This window comes from Macrobrachium rosenbergii, chromosome 27 (assembly GCF_040412425.1).
Source record: "Macrobrachium rosenbergii isolate ZJJX-2024 chromosome 27, ASM4041242v1, whole genome shotgun sequence".
NCBI lineage: Eukaryota > Metazoa > Arthropoda > Malacostraca > Decapoda > Palaemonidae > Macrobrachium > Macrobrachium rosenbergii.
Genome location: NC_089767.1, coordinates 31,633,403 through 31,651,477, shown reverse-complemented (window position 1 = coordinate 31,651,477; position 18,075 = coordinate 31,633,403). Strand labels below are relative to the sequence as shown.

Genomic DNA, 18,075 nt, shown 5'->3' with positions numbered 1-18,075 from the left:
TATGGTTCTCGGCTAGCGCTCTGCTGGGCCCGCGTTCGATTCTGCGACCGGCTAATGAAGAATTAGAGGAATTTGTTTCTGGTGATAGAAATTCATTTCTCGTTATAATGTGGTTCGGATTCCACAATAAGCTGTAGGTCCCGTTGCTAGGTAACCAATTGGTTCTTAGCCAGGTAAGATAAATCTAATTCTTCGGGCCAGCCCTCTCTAGGAGAGCTGTTAATCAGCTCAGTGGTCTGGTTAAACTAAGGCATACTTAACTTTTCCCCTTCAGCCGTGAATGACCTCACAGGTCCCAACGCTTGGCCTTAGGCCTAAATTTTATATTCCATTCCACTCTATTCCATCATTTCCAGGACCTTTATCATTCTCTCGATTGGGCACTTGCTACATCTTTCTCTCCTCCTTTCTAACGTTTCCGATTTATTAGTTTTTCCATTGACCTGTCATCCTGCATTCTTTCCGCATGACACAACCATCTCAAAACACTGATTCATCCTTTCACTTACACTGACCTTTTCAACGCTTCCTCTGTGTCACATCTACTTTCTCATCCTTTTAATTCTTCTTACGTTATATATACTGTGCGCACAGTTCGTCTAAAAGCCTTTTAAAACCATTTTTCATTCACATTCAGCATCCGCACTTCTTATCCTAAAGGAGAGTTGGCTCAGCAGTCCCTTCCTACATTCTCACCCTACTGCCTTTGTTGCCTCCCGTGTCCTGTGTGTCACCTATTTACCCATCCTGCCATATTCCATTACAGAGTTCCAAAACATTGATAATTGCAAGACATTGGAAGTAAATTTTATGCAACACAGGATTATAACAATGCCTCGTAAGTTAGGTAATTATTCTGTAATTCCAAGTAACACTATATACCTGATTTATGTATCTCAAGAATGGGAAGTAACTGTAACGTGTTTTATTTTTATTTATTCAAAACAGATTTCTCCTCAAACATATATGACAAGCTGCCTCATTATGTGTATAAGATAATAGGGAGAGATGAAATATTTATAGCTGGGGTTTAAAGCAGTTTTACTTAAATTTATATTAAGTCTGTTTGTGCAAATTGAGGTAACAGTCGGAAGGGTTAGTGTATCTTCTGCAGGTACACAATATGATTATATATATATATATATATATATATATATATATATATATATATATATGTATATATATAATATTATTATATATATATATATATATATATATATTATGTATATAGGTATGTATATATATATATATATATATATATATATATATATATATATATATATATATATATATATATATGTGTACTGTGTGTGTGTGTGTATTATTATATACAAGTAGAACTACTTAAGTAGCTTTAGGTACACATCCTTAAATGTAAGCAAGAATAAAATTACCATTCTCCCTCGCTCTAAACACTTTCTTTTTATATCGTACTTTTTTATTTCTTATTTTATAAATTTTTTTGGTAGAGAGAGAGAGAGAGAGAGAGAGAGAGAGAGAGAGAGAGAGAGAGAGAGAGAGAGAGAGAGGGGGAGTCCACTTCCGTTTTCTCCTCACTCGTTGCTTCCAAGGTTTTTTCGCTCTGCTCTGTGCTCCGGCGTCCGTGGAGGTCAGGTCCAGATTGGAGTCCTTCTATTATTTCAGCTTCGTGAGGCCGCCGGACCTTCAGAGTGAAGATAGGAGCGATAACTGGAAGCCATATTCACGCTTCTGTAAGGCCAGACCCTTCATTCTCTCTCTCTCTCTCTCTCTCTCTCTCTCTCTCTCTCTCTCTCTCTCTCTCTCTCTCTCAAGTTTAATATTATATTCATATGTATAGTAAAAAAAGATTACTAAATTAAGTATGCTGCGTGTATGTATATATATTTATATATATATATATGTATATATATGCATATATATATATATATATATATATATATATATATATATATATATATGTGTGTGTGTGTGTGTGTGTGTGTGTGCATGTACATACGTACTGTATATAAGTATGCTTGTTATGTATATATATATATATATATATATATATATATATATATATATATATATATATAATGTATGTACATATGTATATACGTATGCTTGTGTATGTGTATATATCAATGCATTATATATACATGCATGCATAAATGCACACACATACACGCAATATACTTAATGCAGTAATCATGAGTGGAATAATTGATTCAACTTACAGTTACGATAGTAAAGAGAAAAATAAGAGCAGATCAGTGAGAGCCACTTATAACGGACAATAGATGTGTAATGTCCGAATGTTCTCAACACTCAAATGTCATATGGAAACTTAGGATTTAAAAACCTCATTATATATATATGTATATATATATATATATATATATATATATATATATATATATATATATATATTCCCATATACCTGTATGAATCAACCGTTTGCGTTCTTTCACCTTCTATATTGATATTCATTTCTCATTATCTTGCTCCATTTACCCTCATGACATTCATTATAGAGTCATCCATTTCCGACTGTCTTCTTTTGCACCATTTCCGGCTGATATACGTATTAAAATTCGTATATCAGTCCACTGATGACGTGTATGTATTCTCATGCGGGCTTGACTTTCTATTTTAAAAAATTTGCTAATTGTTCTAAACCAAAAAAAAAAAAAAAAATTTCTAATTGCTGTATACAGAAAATTTTCTAATTGCTCCAAACAAAAATTATTCTAATTGTTGTAAACAAAAAATTTTCTAATTGTTTTAAACAAATTTTTCTAATTGTTTTAAACGAAAAATTTCCTAATTGTTTTAAACAAATTTTTCTAATTGTTTTAAACAAAAAATTTTCTAATTGTTTTAAACAAATTTTTCTGATTGTTGTAAACAAAAAATTTTCTAATTGTTTTAAACAAAAATTTTTCTAATTGTTTTAAACAAAAAATTTTCTAATTGCTCTAAACAAAAAAATTTTCTAATTGTTTTAAACGAAAAATTTCTAATTGTGTTGAACAAAAATTTTTCTAATTGGTCCAGACGAATTACGGCGTCAGTAACCCAGATGTTGTGACGCCAGTTTCAGTAACCATAAATCAATCAATCAGTCTAAACAAATCACCTTCTGTACCATACATCCTCAACACCCTTCCCAATGCTTATCTATAAAATGTATCGTAAGCCACATAATCCGTAGGGGGTAGTGCCGTCAGAGAACCTCATGTGGCGCACTGTAGGCATTACTCGAGGTTCGTTGCAGCGTCCCGTCGGCCCGTAGCTGCAACTCCTTTCATTTCTTTTACTGTACCCTTTTTCATATTCTCTTTCTCTTCCATCTTGCTTTCTACCCTCTCCTAACAGTTATTTCATAGTGCAACTGCGGTGTTTTCCTCCTGTTACACCTTTTAAAGTTCTTTATTGTCAGTTTCCGTTTCAGCGCTTAATGACCTCACAGGTCCCAGCGCTTGGCCTTTGGCCTAAATTCCATTAATCTATTCTATTCTCTCTTAAGCCACGTACAACTTTTTCTCTTCAGTTATGAACTTTTTACTCATTTGTCAAGTGGAAACACTTGATGCAGACACCCATCTCCTGGCATAAGCTGTCACAGGCCTTCTCGTAACAATTTTTTATGTCTCACTTTCTCATTCAAAATCCTACATTACGCCTTCCCAGACATACATTATAATGTTATGCCCGTATAATTATTCCATTTATTTTCATCACCTTTCCCTCATGTAGCCGCCGTGGGCTGGTAGTGCCGCCAGTGCACCTCATGCGGTGTGCTGTAGGCATTACTAAAGGTTCTTTGCAGCGTCCCTTCGGCCCCTAGCTGCAACCTCATTCATTCCTTTGACTGTATCTCCATTCATATTATCTTTCTTCCATCTCGCTGTCCACCCCCTCTTAACTAATGTTTCAAAGTGCAACTGCGAGGTTTTCCTCCTGTTACACCTTTCAGACCAACCTACTCTCAATTTCCTTTCCAGCGTTTAATGACCTCATAGATCCCAGTGCTTGGCCTTTGACCTAAACTCTATATTCAATTCAGTTTCCCTTATGTAGTGGAACTGTTCTCTCTCTCTCTCCCCTATTCCTGCGAAACTTTCCCTCCTCCAGACATACTTTGCACTGGTTAGCCACTGCGTCTCAATTAGGCATCTGACTTGGAATCTCATTAGTTCTTTGTACCTTTCCGCTCTTTCAAAACTTGAAATATCGCCTCTGACATCCTTCAGAGTCATTCAAAAAGGATTTTCAGATTTTTGTGGCCTATTCCAGGATTGTTTTCTTCAGATTTACGTTATTTCTTTCCATTTTTCCCCTCCATATTCACTCGCTCTTCTTAACATTCACTCCAACTTAAGTGACCCTGACAGCATTTCTTCGTCTGAAGCTTCAAAGATCCAGTTGTGTATTAATCTGTCTATCGACACTCAGTCTCCCTCTGTGCACTACTTTTTGTTTATTTTCCTTCTTTTTTCTCTCTCACTTTCTTCTTGGTTACCTTGTCCCTCCTTTTGTATACCTGTACATGATTTCTATTTTCATGCACCTGCATCTCAAACAACTCTTTTCTTTTTTTCTCTCTCTGAACTTCTTGCCACACCACTTACTCCTTCTATTCCATCTTCCTGTGCACCTATACAAGCAGTGACTCAGTGCTGCTGACACAATGACCCATGTTTGAATTACAGGCACTGGTGTAAACTGTACTTCCACTTATGTGCCTTGCCCTCTACCACTTTTTCATTTATGTTGAGTTTAAATTCCGTTATCATATGTGCCCTACTTGAGTTGCAAAACTCGTGGAGGCAACAGGCGTTAAATCTCGAGAACGGGAGCAGAAATTGATAGTTATAAAATTGGCCCCAGAATGAAAAACAATTAGGGTGAAGGCTGTAGAGTTTTGATAGAATCTGGCTCTATGCCTGACTGATGAAGAGAACAAGAAAGTACGGTTGTTCCTCGTGATTTGAATACAAAGGTAAGGTAATTGGCACCTATACGAAGGACGCAGCGAAGGAAAATGAATAGAGACTTTTTTTAGAAATATATTCCAAACTGCGTCCTTCAGTCTTGCTGTTTTCCATTCTTGGACCGTTTTCAAATCATCAGCTTTTGCTCCGGACACTTTTAGTTACGTGAATTTTTTATTAACAGGTTTGTTGTCGTTCACCCTTCTCAATAGCCTCCCTAACACGGCATATGCTGCCAAATCTCTTGTTCTACATTTCTCAGCCACCACAGACCAAATCACATGCTGTGTACTCAGAGAGAGGCGTGATTGTTAGGAAAGTAAGGAATTCCAGTTGGTATATATATATAATATATATATATATATATATATATATTATATATACATATATCTATATATATATATATATATTCTTCTTATACATATATCTCTATGTATATATATATATTTCTTCTTCTTCTTCGTTTAACGTGCTTTTTCCCATTTTTTATATGGGGTAAGTAATGATGCCTTCTTTGAAGGACTTTGGTTTGGCGTTGGGGTAGACCGTAGCCTCGATCGGCTGCCCTGCCTGACATCGCATATATATATATATATATATATATATATATATATATATATATATATATATATATATATATATAATGATAGAGATTAATTATGTTTGCTCTGCCTTTTGTCAATTTGACGAAAAACGTGGTTGTTTGGCTATAAAAAGTTAATTTAGTAAACCGAGTGAGAGTATTGGAAATGAACGCCTTTTTACTATATAGTACGTATTTTCTGTTGCAAGCAAGGGCGTGACACTTGATGAAAAATACAAACTATCCGTGATTAATAAAATAATTAAAAGTGCATCAATTTGAAAGTAAACAAAAATTAGTATTGTGCATATTTTACATCAGACAAATAAGCAATCAAAAAAGTATTTTCCCAAACATTGATCTTTAGAGTATATATTTTAAACTCATTATTTATATAATTTCCATTTTTATTTATTCTCATCTGAGCGCTGAATGACCCTGTGGGTCCCAGTGCTTGGCTTTGTGCCCAAATCACATACATATTCCATTCCATTCATTGTGAGCGAATGAACTCGACGGGAAATGTGCGCCATGATTCATTATTGTGATTTACTTGTTGACAAGTTTTGTTTTTTTTTATTTCGTTCTTATTGTAAAATGATTTGCTGATTATTACTGTTATATATGATTAGAATGATTGTCTAGTTCCTGGATTCTGTCGTCGTTGCTGTCACATTATTTTGATTTTCCTCCTGTTTCTGTTTACTAGGATAATTTTTATTCTTATCAGTATCAGTTTGCTGGGAGTTTTGTCTTGGCTACAACCAAAATGTGGAATAGTTTGCCCAGTGCAGTTGTGGGATCTTCTGGTCGTCGAATATTGAAGCGAGGAGCAAATTCATTCCTGCTTTCTGCTGTTTTTGACGTCTTCTGAGTATCAGGTGTATCGATTTTATTTTATATTTCCTCATATTTATTGATTTATCAGCTTTTCTTTTAACTTTCTCTCTCTCTCTCTCTCTCTCTCTCTCTCTCTCTCTCTCTCTCTCTCTCTCTCTCTGCTGTTTTTGACGTCTCCTGAGCATCAGGTGCATCGGTTTTATTTTCTATTCTGTCGTATTTATTGATTTGTTCATTTGTTAACTTTTCCTTTAGCTTCTCTCTCTCTCTCTCTCTCTCTCTCTCTCTCTCTCTCTCTCTCTCTCTCTCTCTCTCTCTCTCTCTCTCTCTCTTTATCTGCTGTATTTGACGCCTTCTGAAATTCAGGTGTGTCGGTTTTATTTTCTATTACCTCGTATTTATTGATTTATCACCTTTTCTTTTGACTTATCTCCCTCTCTGCAGGCTGATTTCCCTTAGGAGCCCATTGGGTTTACACTCTGTTGACTCTGCCCACAAGGGTTTTCAGCTGAAGATTGAAAGAGAGAAAGAAATCTTGTTGTCCATCCCTAACGAATATGACTGGAGGCAATAGTTTCGTCTCATGAGCTGTACTGGTAAAGTGAACTTAATCACTTTTCCTTACTTGTTTTCTGATTAAATTTGTGATACACTCATGAATATTTCTTGATATAAGCAACGCTTTGTTGTCCAAATTCCGGGCATTGCCAGAGCCATTCCATTCGCCTGTGCCAGAGAGAGAGAGAGAGAGAGAGAGAGAGAGAGAGCGCATACTAATACTGATGTACTGTATAAGTGCATTGCTTTGTTGACAAAGTTCAGATATTGCCAGAGCCATTCCATTCGCCTGTGCCGAAGAGAGAGAGAGAGAGAGAGAGACTCTGGTACCAGAAACGTCTCTTCGTAGGCTTACGAAAGATGAATTATGTATTGGGCCGGCGCGGCTTAAAAACGGAGAAAGTTAAAGACCTCTCGGCCAGGAATTTCAACAAATTAACTCGCTCCCTCCTTTTGCGGTCTGAGGCTTGTGAAGACCGCTTCTGTGGTCCGTGGGTGGGGGGCCCGGCTGTAGCCCACCGAACCGGGCAAGAAGAGCCGCGGTTTCGCGCGTAGAAATCATAGCGGCATGCGTTCTTTACATCGCGCCTTGTTGCGAAAATGGATTCGCGTAATTAGTTGATGAGATAAACCTGAAATTACAGTTTGTTTTTGCGCAAGTTAAAGCGGCATCTCTTTAACAGAGCAAACATTATATTTCATATAACGTCTGTAGTACATATGGCCAACTTATTCGCATGAAACCGAATTACAGTTTGTTGCAACTCAGTGACTTTGAAAATCGTACTACTTTTGTTTTTTATTCTTGGTTTCTTGGGATCATCGTTTTTTATTCTTGTTTTAAATGTATATTTTATATTAGTATAAAACTTTCTATTTCTCGTCTTGTGGATAAAAATAATAAAAAAGTATCAAATAATATTTTTACTCACGTAAAGCCTACGAACATGAAAAACTTAGTAATGGGAGAAGTTGAAGACTGAGTTGTTATAATATTCTGTGAATTTTTTTGTTAGCTTTGAAAGAGAAACTACTTTTATGACAATAATTAATAGGGCGTGAAGCCCTTCGCTCAAGATTATGCTAATTTATCTTCACCTGTGATGAATTGGAAAAAGTTTCTCGTAGCTGTGTTGCTGACATATGTGCGCTTCTGTTTAGATATAAGAAACGTATTATTATTATTATTATTATTATTATTATTATTATTATTATTATTATTATTATTATTATTATTATTATAAGAAACGTATTATTATTATTATTATTATTATTATTATTATTATTATTATTATTATTATTATTATAACAAACGTATTATTATTATTATATTATTATTATTATTTATTATTATTATTATTATTATTATGCAATAACGGATTACTAATTTCAATTCAAGATTGCTGTCAGCACTTGTATCACACGGTATGTTGTTAATTTCTTCAGGTCTAGGCCCCACTCTTTTTTCCTTCCCCTTATTTTTCTATTTTTCCTTAGACATTAAAGTTGTCAGTCCCGTCGGCCTACGCCTGAAGAAATGCCACGCACTTACAAAAGAAAGTAATTTTAAGACTGAATTTCAATCGGATAAGAATAAAGCAGCATTTTCAAAGGCCTGATTTTAGTTGTCTGAAAAGGAAACTATTGAGATGGCTTTGTCTGTCCGTCCGCACTTTTTCTGTCCGCCCTCAGATCTTAAAAACTATTGAGGCTAGAGGGCTGCAAATATGTTGATCATCCACCCTCCAATCATCAAACATACCAAATTGCAGACCTGTAGCCTCATTAGTTTTTATTTTATTTAAGGTTAAATTTAGCTATAATCGTACGTCTGGCAGCAATATAGGCCATGCCACCACCGGGCCGTGGTTAAAGTTTCATGGGCCACAGCTCATACAGCATTATACCGACACCACCGAAAGATAGATCTATTTTCGGTGGCCTTGATTATACGACGTACAGAAAACTCGATTGCGCCAAAGAAACTTCGGCGCATTTTTTACTTTTTTTTTTGTCATTTCACCTTGTCATTTTACCAGAAACCTCACGCGGATGTGAAACGCTCTTAAACTCAACTTGCCGTATCCCTAAATAATTCAAGCACTAACCTTCCCTAGAGCCACCTCTTAATATGGAAGCACAGTTTTTCCTTTTCGTTGAACCCCTTAGGGCGTCCCAGTGTTTACTAAGGTCACGCTTTAGAGAAAAGGAAGTTTACGACAATGGGGGGAAAAAAAGTTTTACCCAGAGTCCATGTTTGATGAAGTCCGCACCATTCACATGCAGTCACTGAATGGCGTATTATTTGAGTAATTCCCCTCGTAAGCTGTTCAAGGGTAGAGGAAGGCCTTTGGCTAATAGTGCGATTGTAGTGGCATATTTAACGTCGTCATTGGCAACAATAGGCACTTTGTTTGTGGAAGAGGAAACCGTTTTTGATGTATTTTTGAGATTCGTTCATTACTTTCATGCAACTGTTATTGCTGTATTGTTTTTTGTTGAGGCAGAAAGGGCAAGCAGTTTCATTTCCGGACCTATTCAAGGCCTATGAATGAGAGAAGAGGAAAATGACTTGGCATTTGAAAGGGTGTGTGTTTTAAGGATATATCTGGTGATTATTATTATTATTATTATTATTATTATTATTATTATTATTATTATTATTATTATTTCAGCAGATGAAACCTGTTCACGTGGAACAAGGACGAATTTAAGTTTTCCCATAAACGCTTTTGTATTAATCCAGGCTAATTTGATGCGTGAAAGTGATTAGTGAAAGACGGAAGTGAATATTGGAAGGTGCTCATTTCTCTGTAGGAAACAATTGCGAAGGCTTACAGGTGTGGGAAGTAGGGAAAGCCGTGGGAATATATTAGAGAGAGAGAGAGAGAGAGAGAGAGAGAGAGAGAGAGAGAGAGAGAGAGAGAGAGAGAGAGAGAGAGAGAGATGAAACATTTAGTAAATGCTAACATAAGTGTAAGTTGAATAATGATGTTTGAGAGGGTAGTTGAGAGAAGGGTAATAAATAATAAAACAGAAGAGAGAGAGAGAGAGAGAGAGAGAGAGAGAAAGAGAGAGAGAGAGAGAGAGAGAGAGAGAGAGAGAGAGAGAGAGAGAAACATTTAGTAAAGAGAGTTGAGATGTTTGAGAGAGAGAGAGAGTTTTTTATACCAAGGCTGATAACAGCAAAGTATTTGGGTCGCAATTATGATGCCAAAGTAATAAAAAAAATCGTAGAAAATCCATTTACAGGATTACAATAAAACTAGGTGTCATCCATCGTAATACATTCAGTCAATTATGTTTTCATCTCATGTATTTCGGCGAACTTCACCCTGCAGGGTATTTCTACGTGCCAAATTTAATTTTTTTATTTTTATCTTTGCTTCTGCTATTTATAAAATTTGAGTATTTTTACTTGCATTGTTACACACACAGAGAGAAGGCAAGGTGTATCGAGATAAGTGTATGTTTCCTGTTTATTCGAAAGAAGAAAATGAATGTATTTACACTTTGATTTGTGACTGGAAATTAGTGTATTTTCATGCAAAAATTAGCTGTGCGTAGCCACATGAAGTTATACGTTTGAGCAAGATAAAGCTTCGTTTTTTGGTAGTTACATATTTGAGCAAGGTAAAGCTTCGTTTTCTGTAACGCCAACATAACAGATAAATAGAAAAAATTATTGACACTATATAAAGCCAGCTTAACCTAGAGAGAATTAAAATCTTGCTTTGCGTAAAGTTAGTTGAACATTCAAAGGAGAAGAAAATGGTGAAAACGTTTTTCACCGATTGAGATATAATTAGGGGCAGAAATGTTTCAATTTCAAGGTTGCTACCGACCATACCAAAGGGAGAACTGGTGTTAGAGGCTTTTGGTCATTTGGATAAAATTAGAGTTTTAAGTTTTTTCCCAAATTTTTTTTGGTGAACTTTCGAGGTATTTGCAACCTTGGAGAGCATAAGAATGGTCAGGTTGAGTTTTTTATCTTGTCAGTAAGGAGTGTTCTTTAGGAGCGATAATTCCTTTGCAGATTAGAAAGTGTTTAATTATTCAAGGTTACTTTCACAGTTGGTTTGAATTACCTTTCATATATTTAAGTTGTTGATTTGTATTTTTTGTATTTCTTTTGCGTTAATTTAGCAGCTTACTTTTCTGGAGCCAAACGGATAGTTTTTAGAATGGCAAAATAATCATAATTTGTATTGATAGCAAAAACACTATCATATATTTAATAATAGTGTTTAGAGATTATTTGCTTAAGCAGTTCTGTCAACAGGAGACTCATAGTTTTAAAAGATTTTAGCCTTAGACAAATTCGTGCATTAGAAATTTTTGTAGAGAATTATTGTCTGTACCTTAAAATATTCATAATAACTCAAATATTGGAAAGATGGAAATTATTAACCCAGGCCCATTAGAACTCAGCCCGTTTATATTAATATCCTACCCCGTAGGATGTCAGTATTTGAAATATTGCCTCCCCCCATCGTTGTCTAGTTGCAAAGATAATTTCGTCAGTCTTATCTTCGCAATTGACTAAATAAAACAAGGTGAAAGTCTGGAGAAAAAGAAGAATGATATTAGTTATAGCGAAGAGTAAAGTCAGTAATAATAATAATAATAATAATAATAATAATAATAATAATAATAATAATAATAATAATAATAATAATAATAACTGCACCAAGGGCACATCGATGTGTATTTATACCCAAGCCAATTTTAGGGTGAAAGTATACCATGCATATTCCCCTGGTGCCGTTCACCCCTTGTAAATGGTAGCGAGGACTGCCGAAACGTCGGGATAATAATAATAATAATAATAATAATAATAATAATAATAATAATAATAATAATAATAATAGTAGTAGTAAGGTCATTTAATAGAAGATAAAGTAAAATACATATTACAATAAAAATAATTATATTACAAGAAAAATATTACATAATAAAAATAACTGAGATATATGTAACATAGCCTATATAGGCATGTATATATATATATATATATATATATATATATATATATATATATATATAATATATTATATATGTATCTCAGTTTATTACTATTATTATTATTAGTTTATTATTATTATTATTATTATTATTATTATTATTATTATTATTATTATTATTATTTCATATTTGGCTGGTAATCTAATTTTTTGATGTCGGTTTTATTTTACATAATAATAATAATAATAATAATAATAATAATAATAATAATAATAATAATAATAATAATAATAATAATAATAATAATAATAATAATAATAATAATAATAATTACCGTCTTCATCACCAAGCCGCAGTGACCGAGTTATCATCGGTCTTCTGCAGAAGTTACCTGGTCGCGCCGTCAGTTGAGAAACGTTCGGGATAGATTGTCACGCACCCTCCTTCACCTGCTCACCTCTCTTTAACTCTTGTTTCGTGACGTAACGCCTCCTGGCGGCGTATTACGGCGCGTAACTGTTCGTAACACCTTGCGCTTACCTCGTAACTTTGCAAGTTGCGGCCTCAAGTTGCGGCCTCTTACACGAAGTGCACAATTTTTGCTACTGTGATGACCTTTGTATTTTGCCATGTAAGCGTAATTTTTTGGCTTTTAGATTTAATTTCTAGTTTCTTCCTCCCTGTAGGGGGCGGGTAGTGCCGTCAGTGCGCCTCACACGGTGCACTGTAGGCGTTACTTACGGCTCTTAGCAGCGTCTCTTCGACCCCTGGTTGCAACCCCTTTCATTCCTTTAACTGTGTCTCCGTTCATATTGTCTTTCTTTCCCCTCTTATTTTCCACCCTCTCCTAACAGTTGTTTCAACACTATTCTCATCGCTGAGTGGTCTCATAGGTCCCAGCACTCAGCCTTTGGCCTAGATTCCAATTCCAATCCAATTCCAATATGACCTCTTGTGCATCTCCTTACACACTGTGGAACAGCCTCCCTTCAGAGGATGTCGTGCAGTTGGAACTTCAGAAGTTCAAGCGAAGGTGCAGTGCGTTACCACCCTAATAGTATTCTCCTTGTATTTTAATACATTTTTATCTATTTATCTATTTATTAATTTATTTTTTTCTTTTTTATTAAGTGAGATCTCTTCTTTATGTATTTCAATATACCCCCCTCTTACTTCTTCCTAATGAACTCCGTAATATTCTTTGGAAGCTTGAATTTCAAGTCAGTGGCCCCTTTGGTGGGCTTGTTCCATATGAGTAGGGTTCATCTGAATAATAATAATAATAATAATAATAATAATAATAATAATAATAATATAATAATAATAATAATAATATTTACCATTTGGCATTCTTTTCATCCTCATGGCTTCGTGGTAGGTTTTAATTAGGAGTTGTCTTGGTGTGAAAAAGGAGGAGCTAATGGTGAAATTTGAAAAAAGAATGTGGTGATGCCTCGTCGCACTTTTATTCCTTGTCTCGTTTCCAAACTAATTTAAGCCTCTCCTTTATGCTGGTGACTGGTTACATCTCGTTCTTCCCTTAATGAACGTGCTGGGCCGTGCTAACGTTTACCCAACAAATTTGTTTTCCCCCGTAGGGGGTTAGTGCCGTCAGTGCTCCTCACGCTGTGCACTGTAGACATTACTCAAGGTTCTTTGCAGCTTGCCTTCGGCCCCTAGCTGCAACCCCTTTCATTCCTTTGACTGTACCTCTCATTCATATTATCTTTCTTCCAGCTTGCTATCCACTCTCTCCTAACAATTATTTCATAGTGCAACTGCGAGGTTTTCCTCCTGTTACACCTTTCAAACCTTTTACTGTCAAATTCCGTTACAGCGCTGAATGACCTCATTGGTCCCAGTGCTTGGCCTTTGGCCTAAATTTCATATTCAGTTCAATTTGTTTTCATCCTGTAGAAGAGATATAAATGGGTAAAATAGTTCACTCCTTAAAGTAATGGAAGGAGAGAGAGAGAGAGAGAGAGAGAGAGAGAGAGAGAGAGAGAGAGAGAGAGAGAGAGAGAGAGAGAGAGAGAGAGTTAAGGTTTCAGGCTGTCCCTAAGTAGATTTTTCCTCTTACACATTTAGTCTTCGGCTTCAGTTCCTGATTAACCTTCGGTTATTTTTATTACATTTAGTCTTCGGCTTCAGTTCCTGATTAACCTTCGGTTATTTTTATTGCCCGTGGAATGACATGATCTGGTTTCCGTGAGTGATATAGTTGAAATATCTCCTTTCAAAATTGCAACGCCTCATGAATCTTTTGCAATGACGCTTGCAACTTGCGTTGGTTAATGCATGACGAAGTAGAATTTTAAGTTTTATCTGCGTAACGTGTTCAGATTTTTGCCCTCATGGATTTCACCCTGTCTTTGTTATTTTGTGTTTATTGAACTGTATGTATATCTTTCAACTTTGAATATATTTATCTCTGTTTATCAGTTAGGGAACATATGTAAGTTTAAAAATCCGTTGATGTCGTAGAATATGGTTTTATATGTGGCATTTTCCCTGTGTCCTTAGGGGGGTAGTGCCGTCAGTGCATCTCATGCGGTGCACTGTAGGCATTACTTAAGGTTCCTTGCAGTGTCCCTTCCTAAGACCCCTAGCTGCAACTCCTTCCATTCCTTTTACTGTACCTACGTTCGTATTCTCTTTGTTTTATTTTCTTTCCACCTTCTTCTATCAATTGTTTCATAGTGCAACTGCGAAGTCTTCCTCCTGTTACACCTTTCAGACCTTTTTACTCTCAATTTGGCTTTTAGCTCTGAGTGACCTCATAGGTCCCAGCGCTTGGCCTTTGGCCTAAATCCTATATTCTGTTCTATCTATATGTGACATTTTCCTTGTTTCTGCAGATGTCTCTTGATTTTCAACAATGTATTTTAATCGTCGACTTTTTCATAATACGTACATCATCACTCATGAACAGGCCATTTCAATCCTAAGCCTTTCCTTCATTGTCATCATTCTTCTGAAGCTTGGTTTCAGTACGTTTGTATCTTATTTGAAGCTTTTAATGGAATGGCATGGAATATAGAATTTAGGCCAAAGGCCAATCACTGGGGCCTATGAGGTCATTCAGCGCTGAAACGGAAACTGAGAGTAGAAAGGCTTGAGAGGTGTAACAGGAGAAGAACCTCAAAGCAGTTGCACTAAGAAACAAGTGTTAGGAGTGGATGGATAACAAGATGGAAGATAGAGAATATGAATGGAGGTACAGCAAAATGAATGAAACTGGTTGCAGCTAGGGGCCGAGGGGACGCTGCAGAGAACCTCAAGTCACGCCTACAGTGCACCGCGTGAGGATGCAATGACGGCACTACCCCCTTACGGGGTTGATGCCAGTGGAAACTGCTCCATCTTTGACAGATGAAGCGTGATGCTCAGTGCATCCAAAGAGAATGTCTAATTATTTTGTCTGTTTAATATTTCTTTAGAGATTCTAATATATACTTACGAGAATGTCAACGGTGAGACGAACACGCCAGTTAAGAATGTGTTCGGAGGTCATTAGCAGTTTGTGGAAAGGTAGAATCACGAAGTTTCTTGAGTTAATCTGCTTCATGTTATTGTTTTTACGGATTTTCAGAATAGTTTGTCTTGCTTTTTGTGTCGTATTTTTTTCACTTCTTTGGAGAATCCAGTTTTATTTACCTCTGTTATTTTTAGTATGAAGTAAAATGTAGCTGCTTTATTCTTGAGGAAATCTTAATTATTGATTGAAAGTGATTCTCTCTCTCTCTCTCTCTCTCTCTCTCTCTGATTGTGGAACGAGTTTCTCATTACTATAATTTTTGTAATGAGTAAAATTTTGCTGCTTTATTCCTGAGGAAATCTGAATTATTGACTAAAAGTGATTCTCTCTCTCTCTCTCTCTCTCTCTCTCTCTCTCTCTCTCTCTCTCTCTCTCTCTCTCTCTCTCTCTCTCTCTCTGATTGTGGAACGAGTTTCTCAATACTATTATTTTTATAATAATGAGGTAAAATGTTGCTGCTTTATTCTTGAGGAAATCTTAATTATTGACAAAGTAATTCATTCTCTCTCTCTCTCTCTCTCTCTCTCTCTCTCTCTCTCTTGATTGTGGAACGTATGACTCATCACTGTTATTTTTATAATGAAGTAAAATGTAGCTGCTTTATTCTTGAGGAAATCTTAATTGTTGACTGAAAGTGGCTCTCTCTCTCTCTCTCTCTCTCTCTCTCTCTCTCTCTCTCTCTCTCTCTCTCTCTCTCTCTCTCTCTCCCTCCCGATTGCGAGACGGATCTGATCCAGAATAGGATCATGGAATTGAAAGTCCCGTTAACAAAATTGGTACCAAAAGGGCTTTCTTGGTTACTTTGCCAAGATCGTAATAGGAACATCAGCCATATATGTGGCACAAGAATCTCGCCCTGCAGTATTTCAAATATTCCAAACAACAATAAATTCCTCTGGGTGTGCCGGAGTTGGCTCCTTTTGCTTTCTAGTTTTTTGTTTGTTTTCGACTTTTTTTTTTTATTTTTGTTAGGATAATTTCTGTTTTGTCTTATTTTATATTCCCCTTTTTTTGGTATGTGTTTTACATTGTCATAACTATTTCAGTTGTTATTTGCCATTTTCTGATTCATTGTTTTTCATATTTATATACGACTGTTTTTACTCTCTCTCTCTCTCTCTCTCTCTCTCTCTCTCTCTCTCTCTCTCTCTCTCTCTCTCTCTCTCTCGTAGTGGTTATCAGTAATTTGGATATAATATTTTTTTTATTTCATTTTTATTATTTATTTTTATTATTTGTGTGATGACATGAAAATAATTATTCATTTTCTGTTGTCCTTGAAAAAGAAAGAAACACTGAATCTTATTTTATTGTACGATTATCGTTAGACTTCTTTCCTCTAACCCCCAATTTCACCTCCCCTGTCCCCCTCCGTACCCTTAAAACCATGCCCTCGCCCAAACCTTGACAAGAATTTTCAAACAGGAAAGTTCCGTTCGTCTTGTCATGATTGGAATGCAATTTCAACGTGAAAGAGTGCTTGTCAATTGCAAATTGGCAAAGGCAAATGATTTTGTCTTCTGCTTGGCACCATTCTCTTGCCCTCCCCATTTTTTTGTCTAATGATGTATTTCCTCGACCAACGTTTCAATTATACAGCCATTATTCAGTCGTAAAGCTGCCCCAGTGCTTGTTCTTTCCAGATTGTAAGTGATCGAAGAGTTAGATTGGCCTTAGTTTTATTTCATACTCGTATTTTTAGTCGTTAAGACAAGGTCCTCTACATAATCAGTGAAGGTTGTGGTTTAAAGAAGTTTTAATTCGTTTGCTAGAACACTTTCATGTTTCTGTTTTAAAGCGGACACTTAGAGACAATTTTACTTGTCCAAATTAAGGTCGGTCACTGTTGGGAAAGAGTGTTTAATACGTTATCCGTAGCAGTGACGCTTATTCTACATTTTAAAAAAAGCTGGGGAAATTGGGAAATACTGACTGGAGGTATGAGTCCTTCATTCTAGAAGTAAATGGTAATGAAAACACTTTTTTTGGGTTCTAAGACCAGGTGTTAAAAAATGTAGAGAAAATAACTAGTATGAAAAATGCAAAATCTAAATCTGAGTAAGAAGCCATTGACTCAGAATTTATTAGATCGAAGATCATTGTAACTGTGGAAAACAAAAGCACGTTGAGGAATTTATTATATTCAGTAATATTTTAATTGGGAAAACAAAAGCACATTAAGAATTCCATCTCTTGCCAGTTGGGAGAAAGGTTCCTAATTAGCCTACGAATCAGGCTGTGTCAAGTGGCTCAAAATTGAGGCATCGGATTCCACGCTTGTTTTGACGGCTTAGCTATAATCCTTGTTGGGTGTAAATGGCGTTTGATAACTAAAACGTGTCAAAACATTAATTATTTCTGTACAGTAGTCATACCACAGACGTCGACCTTACGCAACCTATTTTGCGTATAAAAGTTACGGAGTCCAGTTGGTAGTACACCTGACTCACGAGAGGTGTCGTCCATTACTGTTTTATTTCTGCTCCAAAAACGACACGATTTTCGTCACGTATAAATGCAGGTGAAGAAATGAAAAATGGGAAATCGTACTCCACCATCTAGGAGACGAAGTAATTCCGCAGAATCATCGTACATTGCATCACGATGGTGGGGAATAAGAGAGTAAAAAAATA

At 35.9% G+C, this 18,075-nt stretch overlaps 1 long non-coding RNA gene across 2 annotated transcripts in view; it reads left to right on the top strand.

The window, feature by feature from the left end:
* LOC136853553 (uncharacterized) overlaps positions 1 to 18,075 on the top strand; it is a 231,466-nt gene that overhangs the window by 10,595 nt on the left and 202,796 nt on the right. The gene's annotated exons all lie outside the window — the stretch shown is intronic.